Source organism: Colobus angolensis, unplaced genomic scaffold (genome assembly GCF_000951035.1).
Source record: "Colobus angolensis palliatus isolate OR3802 unplaced genomic scaffold, Cang.pa_1.0 Scaffold153, whole genome shotgun sequence".
NCBI lineage: Eukaryota > Metazoa > Chordata > Mammalia > Primates > Cercopithecidae > Colobus > Colobus angolensis.
In genome coordinates, this window is record NW_012114633.1 from 5165349 (window position 1) to 5177082 (window position 11734).

At 38.4% G+C, this 11734-nt stretch overlaps 1 protein-coding gene across 5 annotated transcripts in view; it reads right to left on the bottom strand.

The window, feature by feature from the left end:
* The window catches only part of GULP1 (GULP, engulfment adaptor PTB domain containing 1), a 321470-nt gene extending 312749 nt beyond the window's left edge, over window positions 1-8721 (bottom strand). For 3 of the 5 annotated variants that reach the window (XM_011936483.1, XM_011936480.1, XM_011936482.1), the window contains exon 1: window positions 6030-8721. The gene's annotated coding sequence lies outside the window, so the exon portion shown is untranslated. Of the gene's footprint in view, window positions 1-3813; window positions 4625-5082 lie in introns of those variants that run through there. The other 2 variants (XM_011936479.1, XM_011936481.1) reach the window with 2 other exon arrangements.
* Between the last annotated feature and the right edge of the window lie 3013 nt (window positions 8722-11734).

Sequence of the window (11734 nt, forward strand, 5' to 3'; positions counted from 1 at the left end):
CAATTGTTCTTTCTAATCAGTCAAACTTTCTCTGAATTTATTTGCACTACCAGTAAAGTTCAATATTTATGTTATTGGACATCTTTATGACTATAATAACACACATCACCAAGGAGTAAAAGGAGAGTTTGATCATCAGCCAAAGTCCTTTATTACTACACAGATCCTCAAAGTAGACAAAAATAAAATAAATTACAGAGCATAACACATACTTTTACCTTTAAAGACACTTCACAAAATACTCTGTTTCTTAAACAAAACTCTCATTAGTACTTATAACCTTATGTTTTAACTCATGAGGTTGAAATTTGGGTAAATTAACCTACTTGCTATTAAAATTTTACCTAAAACTTGGTATCTCTTGATGGCTATAAATGGCTATGAAAAAATTGAGAAGCTAAAATCACATTTATTCTCTTATTTCAATGTTTTACCCCAAATTTGCATGTTTGCTACCATACTACAAATGTTCTGTTTGATTTTTGCTAAAATTATATTTAAAATTGATATTATCTCACTTAAATATAAATCAAATGAGAACAATAGTTATCATCTCATGAATATTATATGGCTATAAACAGGCAAATCATTAATGATTCAGTCAGTAGATTACATATGCTGTTAAATGATTCTATTTCTGTAAGAGAGGAGACTGAAGACTAAGCCCACAGTCTTCAAGCTACAGCCTTTGTAGCTCTGGCAAAGTTTAAGATCCTTGATGTTCCTGGAGGACTGGTGGATGAAGTTTCAAGAAATGCATCCATTGTAACATCTAATATTAAGAAAAAGCTGTACCATACCAGGAAAACACCACATTTGTATAAAATTCTCACTTCACAATACCTTCTAAACTTATCAGTAGTATCTAACTTCTAAATAGTGAATTTGCCCTCTTACAGTAGTTAACTGCACATATGCTTGTGTTCTACTTAAGAAGAGTAGAAAAGGCTTCCATGAGTATGCCATCATTGGAGACAACAACCAAGAATGTAGGTAGAAGATCTGGCCAACTATTTTTCTCTTCTTTCAGAGATATAAATACAAGTCTAAAAACACTTCTAGAATTTGGAAAAAAGGACAAAAAAAAAAAGGATTTCTAGAATTTCTAGCAATATTTATGTGGGAAACATTTTTAACTAGTTGTTAAAATTGGGCTCAAAAATATTAATTAACTGAAGCTATTTTTCCCTACAGAAAAACTATAGCACTAATAGAGAAACATCGAAGAATATATATGTATCATAAGTATGCACACATAGAAAGCGAGAAAGAAATGGAGACAGAGAGAGAACGACAGAGACAAAGGGAGAGACACAGAGAAAGTAGTCCCCCAAAACATGGAAGTTTCTAAGGTCTATTCCGAACTTCTTCATCAGGAGGCATGTGATACATCTGATGTATAGGTATATTTATATAATGTTAATAGCAAAAAAAACCACAAAAACATGAAATAAAGGCAGGTATTGAAATCTAGATGCACTCTCTTAGTTGCATCCTAGAAAATACATACAAGGTTATTCAAAACTTCCTTTAAAAAGCCATATTAATCTTTACAGTTTAGCACAAAATATACTGAAAATCACAATTTCTATAAAACTTAAGTTACTTATTCATAGTATGTGTGCAAATTAGGGCAGCCTTTTCAAAGCTATTCTTAAGTATACAATATTGAAAGATAAAACTAAATTCAAATTCACCATAACTATACCATTTCAATGTAAACAGAAAATTGACACATTGTCCCACACAATATTTGAGTCAATTTACTGTCCTCTGATGACAATTAATCATGCATGGTAAGCATCATTAGAGTGGCTGAAAACATTTCTTAAGCATAAAACAAACAAAAAACTAGCAAATAACAGGGCCTGAAAACAGTATAAGCATTGTTTTCTAAGTCTTACTCTGGAACAATGACTTTTAGCCATTCTTTTTAAAAATAAAGGCCTGATTTCAATTTTATATCCCCAGTGTTTGAAAGTGAAGTGATTTCTCTGTTCAAAGTTTATACCATTTTTTCCTCTTCCAATCTGAGTATATTTTAGACTCTTATAGAAAAAAGTTTAAGTTTCCTGATCTCTAAATGCATTAAGGCAAACACTATTAGATCCGCCAGCCTCTAATATGTTTAAGGACCACGGCTCATAGCAGTTATGCAGTTAGCTTCTGTAACTATCTTTGAATTCATTATCATATTGAAATAAAATAACTTTTTTTATCCTTTAGCGGTTTTAGAAAACAAATTGCAATATTGCGGATTGAATCACAAATACATCACTTTGCTCAGTAAAATTTAAATCACCTACCATTCATCAATGGAGATAAGAATTTTAAGAATTTCTAATTTAAAATGAAAGGTAAAATTTGACATTTTATATTAAAATTACCCTAATATATCCTTGAACAGTTCAAGGATACCCATAGTGTAAGTTTGAGTATAAATTCAACCCAACTACTATATCCCATATACTCATGCTTTTTACAGATTCACTATTAATGATAATATAAAGTCTAAAAATAACAGCTATGACTAGGTATTTTAGCAAAAGACTATCCTTTAAACAATTCATCTATACTTATTCTGTTTTCTCTAATAAGTTGATCTGTTCACCCGAAAAAGAGTTAAGTTAAACATCCATGACTGTAGCACAATACAATGAACCATAAAAATAGGTAGTATATTTTACTAATTGACATGTCACAATAAAAAGTAAATATTTCACAATTATCATAATGAATCAACAATGAACAGGTTCATAAATTATAGACAGAAATACAGACAATAAATGATATGTTGGTAAAATGTTTAAGAAGTAAAATAACATGCACAGAAATCACAGAGCTGAGAAGTTCGGTGCTGATTGGAATAAAGGCCTGATGATGCATGATATGCATACAACAAACATTGGCTGGATTTGTTAATGAATAGCTCCAAAATCTATCCTCCAAATTCTTAAGAAAATTATTGTGGCTTTGAGAAAAGAAAGTCTGTATGTCATAAATATATTTCAGCCTCTCAAGTATTATTTCTGAGAAGAGAGCCACGTTCTGTGAATATACTTGGTAATTTCTCATAAAGGTAAAATTAAGCTGCAATTTAAAAATAACTGTTCTTGTGTATAAATATAAACTGAAATAAAAATAAATGAATTTGTTAATTGTTCTTTTCTGTTTGAGAAAATGACTCAGCCTTAATCATAACAAAATCTCCCCTATATCCTCAAAAAGTAAAATTTATGATTAAATTAAAGCTATGATAAAATGTAAAAGTGGTAATTTTTATAAATTACATCCAGATATGTCATTATTACATGGGGATTCAACATAGAAGTATTCCTATTTTATCCCCATAAACTCAACTGAGTCAGCTGAGTCAGAAATCCTATGACCTTTATGTCAAAAGCCTATTAACATTATTTCATCTCTTTAATTCTCACAATAATCTTGTAATTATGTAAAGGAAAGTTTCTTTACTTTGCAAGTGGAAAATCTGAAATCATAGTCAAACATTTGGCTGAGGGTGATTCACAAAGTGAGTCTCAGACAGCAGGCTAATATTCACAATCTCAAACTCTTAAATACAGAGGAAATATAAAACACATGAGTTTGTTTGTTTGTTTGTTTTCAACCATTTAACCCCTAAGCCCACAATAGTAAACCTACAACCCACTTCTCTGAAGAAAAAAAAAAAAAAAAGAGATGAAACATAACTTTAATACATAAAGAAGAGTCTGAGAAGGTTTTGAGTTTCTGGCTGGTTTGGAATTAGGAAGCAGTAAAGGGCAAATGTGTGAAATACTGAGACCATCTCACCTTCTACTTCTTCACATGAAACAGCAAGATCGGTTTATCAGGATCACTTTTGACAAGCACAAAGAAGTCATGCTGGATATGTTTTCTACTTTAATTCCATGACTCAAATCCATGCTAGTTGAGAATATCTAATTGAATTATTCAATTTAGGTAGAAAACCATCTGCTCAAACCCCTAAGTCTTCAATTCTTGCTACTATGAAAACAAAGTAAGGCCAAAGTCAAGGAATTGAAGTTGCAGCAAATCCCGTCCAAGGAGACAAATAGCAACAAAGTGTGGGCATTTGCAAAGTATGATCAGCACAAACAGCATCGGGCCCCCAGCTATTCCACTGCAACACTGATAAAGTTCAGACTTTGCTCCTGGAGTCCTTTTTGTAATTTCCTCAGTCATATCCAACTGCACTCTATGTTTAGTTTATTGTTTTGCCAAAAAGACTGATCTTAGCCACCTAAAAATTCTCATTGCAAAAGAAACCTCTTGTTGAAACCCCAAGTACAACCGACAGCCCCTTTCCAATTATCCCTTGCAACTCTCTTTCATGCCTGGCTACTGAGCTCAGTCTAGTTTGGCTGCCGGCCAGGTTCCTCTCTTTTTTTTCCTTGTCAGTCGTAAAAACTTGGAAAACACTCCTGGACAGCTCAAGGAGACCTTTAATTATGCAGTGGGGCAGTACCTTAGCCTGTTTGCTGTTTCCAGCAAAGCTTGTAGTCACCAGCGACTGCATTCTCCCACTTTGTGGGTTTTCCAGCAAGGCTACTTGTTCATATGAGGGGAAAAGGGAAAGACTGAGAGAGAAAGGGCGTAATTTGCAAATCTGAAGAATTTCCAATTTCTCTCAGTTTTCTACTTCCTCAAATTCACTCTGTCTAATAATCTCCCTTACGTTAAGCACCTAAGCACCCATTTTGTACTACAGACACAAAATCATCAGTATTGTGGTCTCCTGCTAGTCCTAGAATTGAGTCAAGACTTGAACATTCTCCGTAACTTTTTATTCTCAAATGTTGGTGTAACATATTTTAAAAGCAGGCACAAAATAAATTTATTAAATCCTTCCAAATTGCATTATATTTTGTCAAACTTGCAGATTGAAATAGTGCATGTAAAATGTCTGATTGCAAATGAGAGAAAAGCGAGCTCAGCTGGGAAACAATACTAGGACCCAGGGAGGGGTACCTTGACTGCCAGTCCTCACTTACTTGGAGTTTGCCCAACGTACAAGTGGACCCGCCAAACCCAACACCAGCTAAGTCTTCCTTACTCTACCTTGGCACGCTAGTTCCAGCTGCAGCGTCCAGCTTCCTGTTCAAGTCCCATTCAACATCGTAAACACATTCCAAGAAAACCAGCCTGCCCAGAGTTCCCTCCCGCACACAGGGAAGTCTGCGCGGCAGCCGCAGGAGCTGCAGAATAGAAAGAACTGACTGCTCCCGATTCTGATCCGTGTAGTGAGTGAGGCCACGAGAAGCTGGACCCGCCAAGCGAATTTAGCAGTCGGAGCGAGAACCCAAGGGTTCATCACCCCCGCCAAGCCTTGCGCCCTCCAGAAGCAGCTACTTGACCCGCGCGGCAAAAGGGTAACCATGTGGACGCCGCCCCTTCCTTTTGGGCCCTCCCAGCTCTGGGCTTTAAAGTATCCGCGGCCCGGCCTTAGAGCTTCGCGCCTCCCCGCCCCCATGCCCACATTCTCTCCCTGCACCAACAAAAGGGAGGCTGCCCTGGAAGTTCGCTCTTGGGTCGCCCGGCTGTGACCCGACGATGACTTGCCTGCTCAGCCCAGTCTGATCCACGCACCCTCAGCCGGACTGATCCACGGTTGCCCCACCGCCTCCCTGCAGCTCCTGCCCACCGGCCCCCCGCCACCGGACCAAAGTTACCACAAAAGGCTAAGGAGGCTTCTGGAGCCCGGAGACCGCTGCGTCCCCGACCTCGCTGGACTCCCCCCGTCATTCCTCAAGCGCTGCCATAGCAGGCGTCAACAGGTCTTAGCCTCCTTTCGTGCTGGACGACTCCCTGAGCCGTTAGCTGTCCTAATTTTTCCACAACCTGCCGGGCAGCGGCTACGCGCAGCCCCGCGCCCTCCTTCCCGGGCACTGGTGGCCGGAGCTGTCCACCCCCGCTGCCCCTCAGGGGATCAGTTTCTAAGCGATTCCACGCTACCTGGAGGGAGCCGGGGCTCGCAGCCAGGGAAGAGCCCAGATAAATCTCCGTACCTCACTGAGAGATGCAGTCAGGTCAGGCTTCGGGCAGGGGCGTGAAGAGCTGCCGGGTCCTCTGAGCCTGGCGATCTCCGCTCCAGCACAGCCGGGGCGCCGTCTCCGAGGCCGAGAGGGAAAGTTTCTCTACGTCAACACGGCGCTGGACTCGGGACCCTCCAGCTTCGGTCCCCTCCCTCTTCGCGCGCTCTCCCCCCCTCCCTCCTCTTCCTAATCCGCTGAATCCAAAACTGGCTCTGGCGGCAGCTGGGACGCGGGGCTCGGGACTCCGGGTCGCTCCCGGCCGGGAACGCGGGGCTCCCCCTCTCGGTGAGAAGGAAAGTCTCACAGACTCCGGCTTGCGCACTTCTGGCGGTCTCCTTGGACACTTCCACACGGGACGCCTGTGTTCGAGCTCGCTGACTTTCCTGCATTAATCTCCGATGGTCGTTATCTGTGGGCCCACTGGGCTATCCCGCGCGTGCACGCGGAACCGGAGGTGGGTAGAGGGTGGAATGAGGGAGAAACCCATCTGCAGAAGGAGGGGCCCTACCTTACTCAGCCTTTAGCTCGGACAGAAGCAAAACCACAGGCCCCCGCTCCCACCCCACTCGCGCGGCGTTTCCTTTCCAGCCTCGTCCCTGAGACACTAGAACAGGATCATTTGCCTTTTCTTAGCTCTGTGTTTCCTAACACAATTTTAAACCACCTCTGAGGCTTCATAGAGGGGGAAGGTGTCAAAAGAAATACACGAATAGGAGTAAAACGTGCCGTCTTCACAGCCTTTATCAAGAAAGCAGACAGTTGCTGCTGCTCTGGCCGCACCTCAGCAGACTGGTTTGTCCTCATTTGTTTTTTAACTCGGCCTTAATCTCTGGACTTTGTTATGCCTTTAAACAGACACACACAGACACTCACATACACACACGTGAAAATTGCCTTGACTCCCAGACCATACTAATTTGCTCCATTCAGATGCTTATCCTGGAATTAAGGACTTCTGTATAGGATTTGAGGGAAAAAACAACAGCCCATTCTTATTGACCTTTAATAGAGTTCTGTATGGGAAAGCGGGCGAAGAGGAGTATCCTCGTATAAGAAGTTCTTAAAGGATGAGAGGACCTTTGCTAAAATTCTTGGTGCTGCTCAGAATTTAGTTTACTAAATTTTAGTTTGAGTGTGAAAATAGATGAGAAAAGGAAAAAGGCATTTTGCAAAGCTAGCAGTTATAATGTATTACAATGGATCCAGGGCTTAGAGTCAGACCAGATTACATTCCAAACTCCATCCTTAGGCTTTCTGTGCCTATCAATTACAACTGCCAACAGGAATTATATAATCTAGCTCACGGAGTCACAGTCACATTTACAGGAGTTAAAATAGAGTCGTGATAGGCACAGAGAAAATACTCAATAAATATTTGGTTCTTATATCCTACCATGTTTTACTGTTATTAGGAGAGAGGGTGGTGCTAGAAATTTTCCTCCAAAGACCCTGTAACTGAATCAGTTTTCTTCTCCCTAATGCTTTTTCCATTTAAAAAGGCATCACTTCACAATTTTTGAAATGGAAACTATTTGTTTACAGATTAACTAGTTCCAGCTGAATTCTGTTATTTTAAATACAAGGTAATTGAAGTCTAGGGCTCTTGAGTGACTTTCCCCAAATCTCATAGTTTGGAGGTACTAAAGCTAATATCAGAAATTAGTCCTCTTAATAATTTGTCCAGGGTCCTCTTTTAACTGTTTTTCCCTTTATCACAACAGTCAAGCACACATAAAAATAATTATGTTAATAATTGAGGACAAATGCTAGTTGTTTTTTCTGTAAATAACTCTTAAGCATTGAATTTATGAACAATCATTAAAAATTAAATATGTCATTTAGATGATCTCTTGGTATCAATGTGATTATAAAAATAAAACAAATGGTAGTCCAGTATTTAGGAATAAGGTGGTTGATGAGATGAACAAATCCATGCTTATATTATATGTTTACAGATAGATATTTTGGATTTTTTAGCCATAATATTACAAGATTATAATAAAGAACTCTCAACTCCCAATAATACATCAACATACCACTACGGTTGGCTGATCCTAGTTTGAGAACAACTAGATCAGTGTTCAGGACTCACAATTCAACTTGAACAAGTTCAGGGCCAAAGAACAAATCAGGCTACAGAGATCAAACTTTCCATCCTGTGAAATAATGGAAAATCCCATAGCATGTATTTATTTCTCGTTCATTTGCCTCTAGTACCTGTAAGAAGGTCTTTTTACAAAATTATTCCTTGCCATATGCAATGTTGAAAATCATCTGAACTTTTACATAACTAACTCCCATGTTCTCAGAGATGAGACCCTACATCCTCCTTCTAAGTAGGAATTATTTACTACTCCGGCCTCATTCTCAGTTTCCTAAAGGCATATCATAGCCTCTTTAGAGATCTATCTTTCCTATCCATGAGATTTGGAAGATCCTAAAGAGATAATATATATATATATATATAGCTACAAAGCATATCCATCTTGAATGGATAAATGAAGACAGATGAGTCTTCCTAACTGTCTTTTTCCAATCGTTACATACAGTGCTAAAGATTACTCATTTTTATATTTTCTCCCACTGTTTAAAGTCTTCAAACTTGCTATTGCTTTGTAATTTTTATAACCTGTAATTTTGATATGATCTGCTTTGTGAAATGGCTCAGAGGTATAAAAATCTCAAGAACCAAGTTTTTAAAAACAATAAAACTAAATGGAACAAGATTTTAAAACAAATTTGTAGCATGCCCCAGGAAGTGAAGAAGGGAGATGCCAAAGAAAAGGGTTGCAGAAGCCTGGCAGGGCACTATGATGAGATATACGCCTAATTTTACCTATTGCAAATACCTCAGATTTCCATTTGAAAGTTCTTCACATTCATCATAGGTGCATATAGACCATGATGGAAACTCAGCAGCTTTCCAATAATTTTAAAATTAATTTTCTTGCTCAAACCAGAATTGGGTTCCTCTTAACCTGACTAAGGGAACCTTGGCTAAGACAAAAAAATACCTGTTACTTATCTTAAGAAAAACAATTTTATTTCTGATTATTGCAAAAGCACACAAAAATATGCTGGTTGTTTACCCCTATATTTCTGCAAAACCAACATTTAAAGTATTTGACAACTTTTTAAAAACTGTAATGAAAACCAAGATTGAAATCCAAATTTGAGTCATGTGATTTGAAAGGGGGACATGTTTCTGTTTGTCATGTGTAACAGTGACCAAATATCCTATGAGTTCCTAGGGGGCTCTAGGTTCCAAAGTTATTGTGTTACATTTACCTTCAAACCTCTATCATTTTATCTGTCATTCTGAAAGAATTGCTTTATTTTGATCTTCTTGATTAAGAACATGAAACATGACCATTGCAAAAAAAAAGAAAAAATAGGAGGGCAACTGCAAAAGGGAAATAAATATCACCTGTATTCCCATCACCAAGAGTATCCGTTGCTCACATTTTCTCTATATGTTCCAAGATTTGTTGAGGGCTCTGAGAGACTCAGGTAAATAGTATCCCTTCTTTATGCCTGGGTGGGGAATAAATTGACCAAAAAAAGTTACAAATGAGAGCAAAATATTATTCTATTATTGACAGATAACGGATTTGAATTGGTAGATCCAAAACCAAAGAACAGAAACAGCAGCCTCAGTCACGCAGTTCCTGGCCTCCTTCTAACTTGAAAGGAGACAGTGCCTTTGAAAAAGGATTTAAATTGTTTTTTGAGTTCTATTCCAAAGAATGAAAGAGAGAGAAAGGTAGCTGAGCCTGGCATGCCCAGCAATTCTTCCCAAGTTTATTCCTAAGTTTATCTACCAAATGTCATAACATCTCTCCAAGGACGAGAAAAGACCAGTCCTCTTAACCAGTAGAATATTTTTGCAGGGAAACCAGGAGTAGAGGAAGGGTATTACTCAGCACCCACAGCCATTTAACAATTTTCTTTCCATTAACAATTTTCTTTCCATTTTTTTTCATGTGGAACTGTAACGTACATACTACTACTTTCTTTTTTCTCTTGAGACAGAGTCTGGCTCTCTCGCCCAGGCTGGAGTGCAGTGGTGCGATCTCGGCTCACTGTAAGCTCCGCCTCCTGGGTTCACGCCATTTTCCTGCCTCAGCCTCCCAAGTAGCTGGGACTACAAGCGCGCGCCATCATGCACAGCTAATTTTTGTATTTTTACAGACGGGTTTCACCTTAGCCAGGATGGTCTCCATCTCCTGCCCTGTCATCCGCCCGCCTCAGCCTCTCTGAGTGCTGGGATTACAGGCGTGAGACACCGTGCCCGGCCCATACTACTACTTTTTAACAATATAGCATGGGCTTTTTTCCCTGCCAGTGTTTATTAATAATTTTTTGCTATTACAAACAGAAATGATGGCCATTTTTACGTACGTATTTCGTATGTCATCTGTTCACATATTGTGCCTATCCCTTACAGTTATTTCCTTAGAATAAATACAAGTAGATTATCAAGTTAGAGTATAGACTTTTTATTATTTTGAAAATAATCTCACATTATAGAAAAGTTACAGATAGAGTACAAAGATTTATTTTTATTTTTACCTGAACCATTTTAGTGTAACTTGCCATCATGATACTTCATCCTTCCCAAATCCTTTGTGGACTTCCTTAAAACACAGATCTTCTCCATAAAGAAGGTAAAACATCAAAACTCAAGAAATTAACATTCATAGATTTCTACATTTAATTCTCATGTCCTATTCAGGCTTCTCCAATTAGTCCAACAATGTTCTTTATAACAGCAGGATCCAGTTTGGGATCACAGTTGCATGCAGTTATCATGTCTCTTTGACTTTCATGATGTTGATAGTTTTGTGAATTGTTTACTACTTACCTGGCAAAAATGTAATTTATCATTAGAGTCAGCTAATGTATTTTGGCTGATGAAAAAACAGAAGTATGATACTATATTCTTTTTTAAAAACAATTCTAATAAGTTGTACCCAGTTTTGATTTTTTCCTGTTACTAATGATCCTCACTTGATTGTCTGTCAGACTTCTCCTCTGTAACATTAACCTCTCTCTCTTTATAATTGGTCCATATTGGTGGCATTGGTGGTATAGTAGTGAGTATAACTGCCTTCCAACCATAATTGGTCCATATTTCCTGGGGAGGCACTTGAAACTGGGCAAATACTTCATTTCTCATCAAACTTCCAATTTCTTCGTTTGTTTACTTATATTAGTATTGATACATGGCTTCCTATTTTACTTGCATAGGTATAATCTGTTTCTATGATGATTTATTTTTGACACTTAAATTATCTCAGATTTGGCCAGACACTGTTTCAAGCTAAATTCCATATCCCTTTGCTGTGTATCTAGCATTCTGTGAGCATTTTCTCAATTTGGGGCACAAAAAGGTGTTCAAGTCTCATTTTGTATTTCCCCAGCCCCAGCCTAGGAATCAGTCATTTCTCCAAGAAATTTGTTTCTTTTTAGTGAAGGATGGTATTTGGAATCTGAGTTCCAGTAGCTATGTTTATTGCTGTTAGGTTTTTTTCCTTTGCTTAGGCCCTCTCAGTAACCAAAGCCAGGGAATATATGCATGTATGCACTTGTACATATTTACATCTTTCTGCTAATCTATCTGCTTAGCTATCACCTATCATCTGTGTATCAACATCTCTATCTATCATCTCTATCTA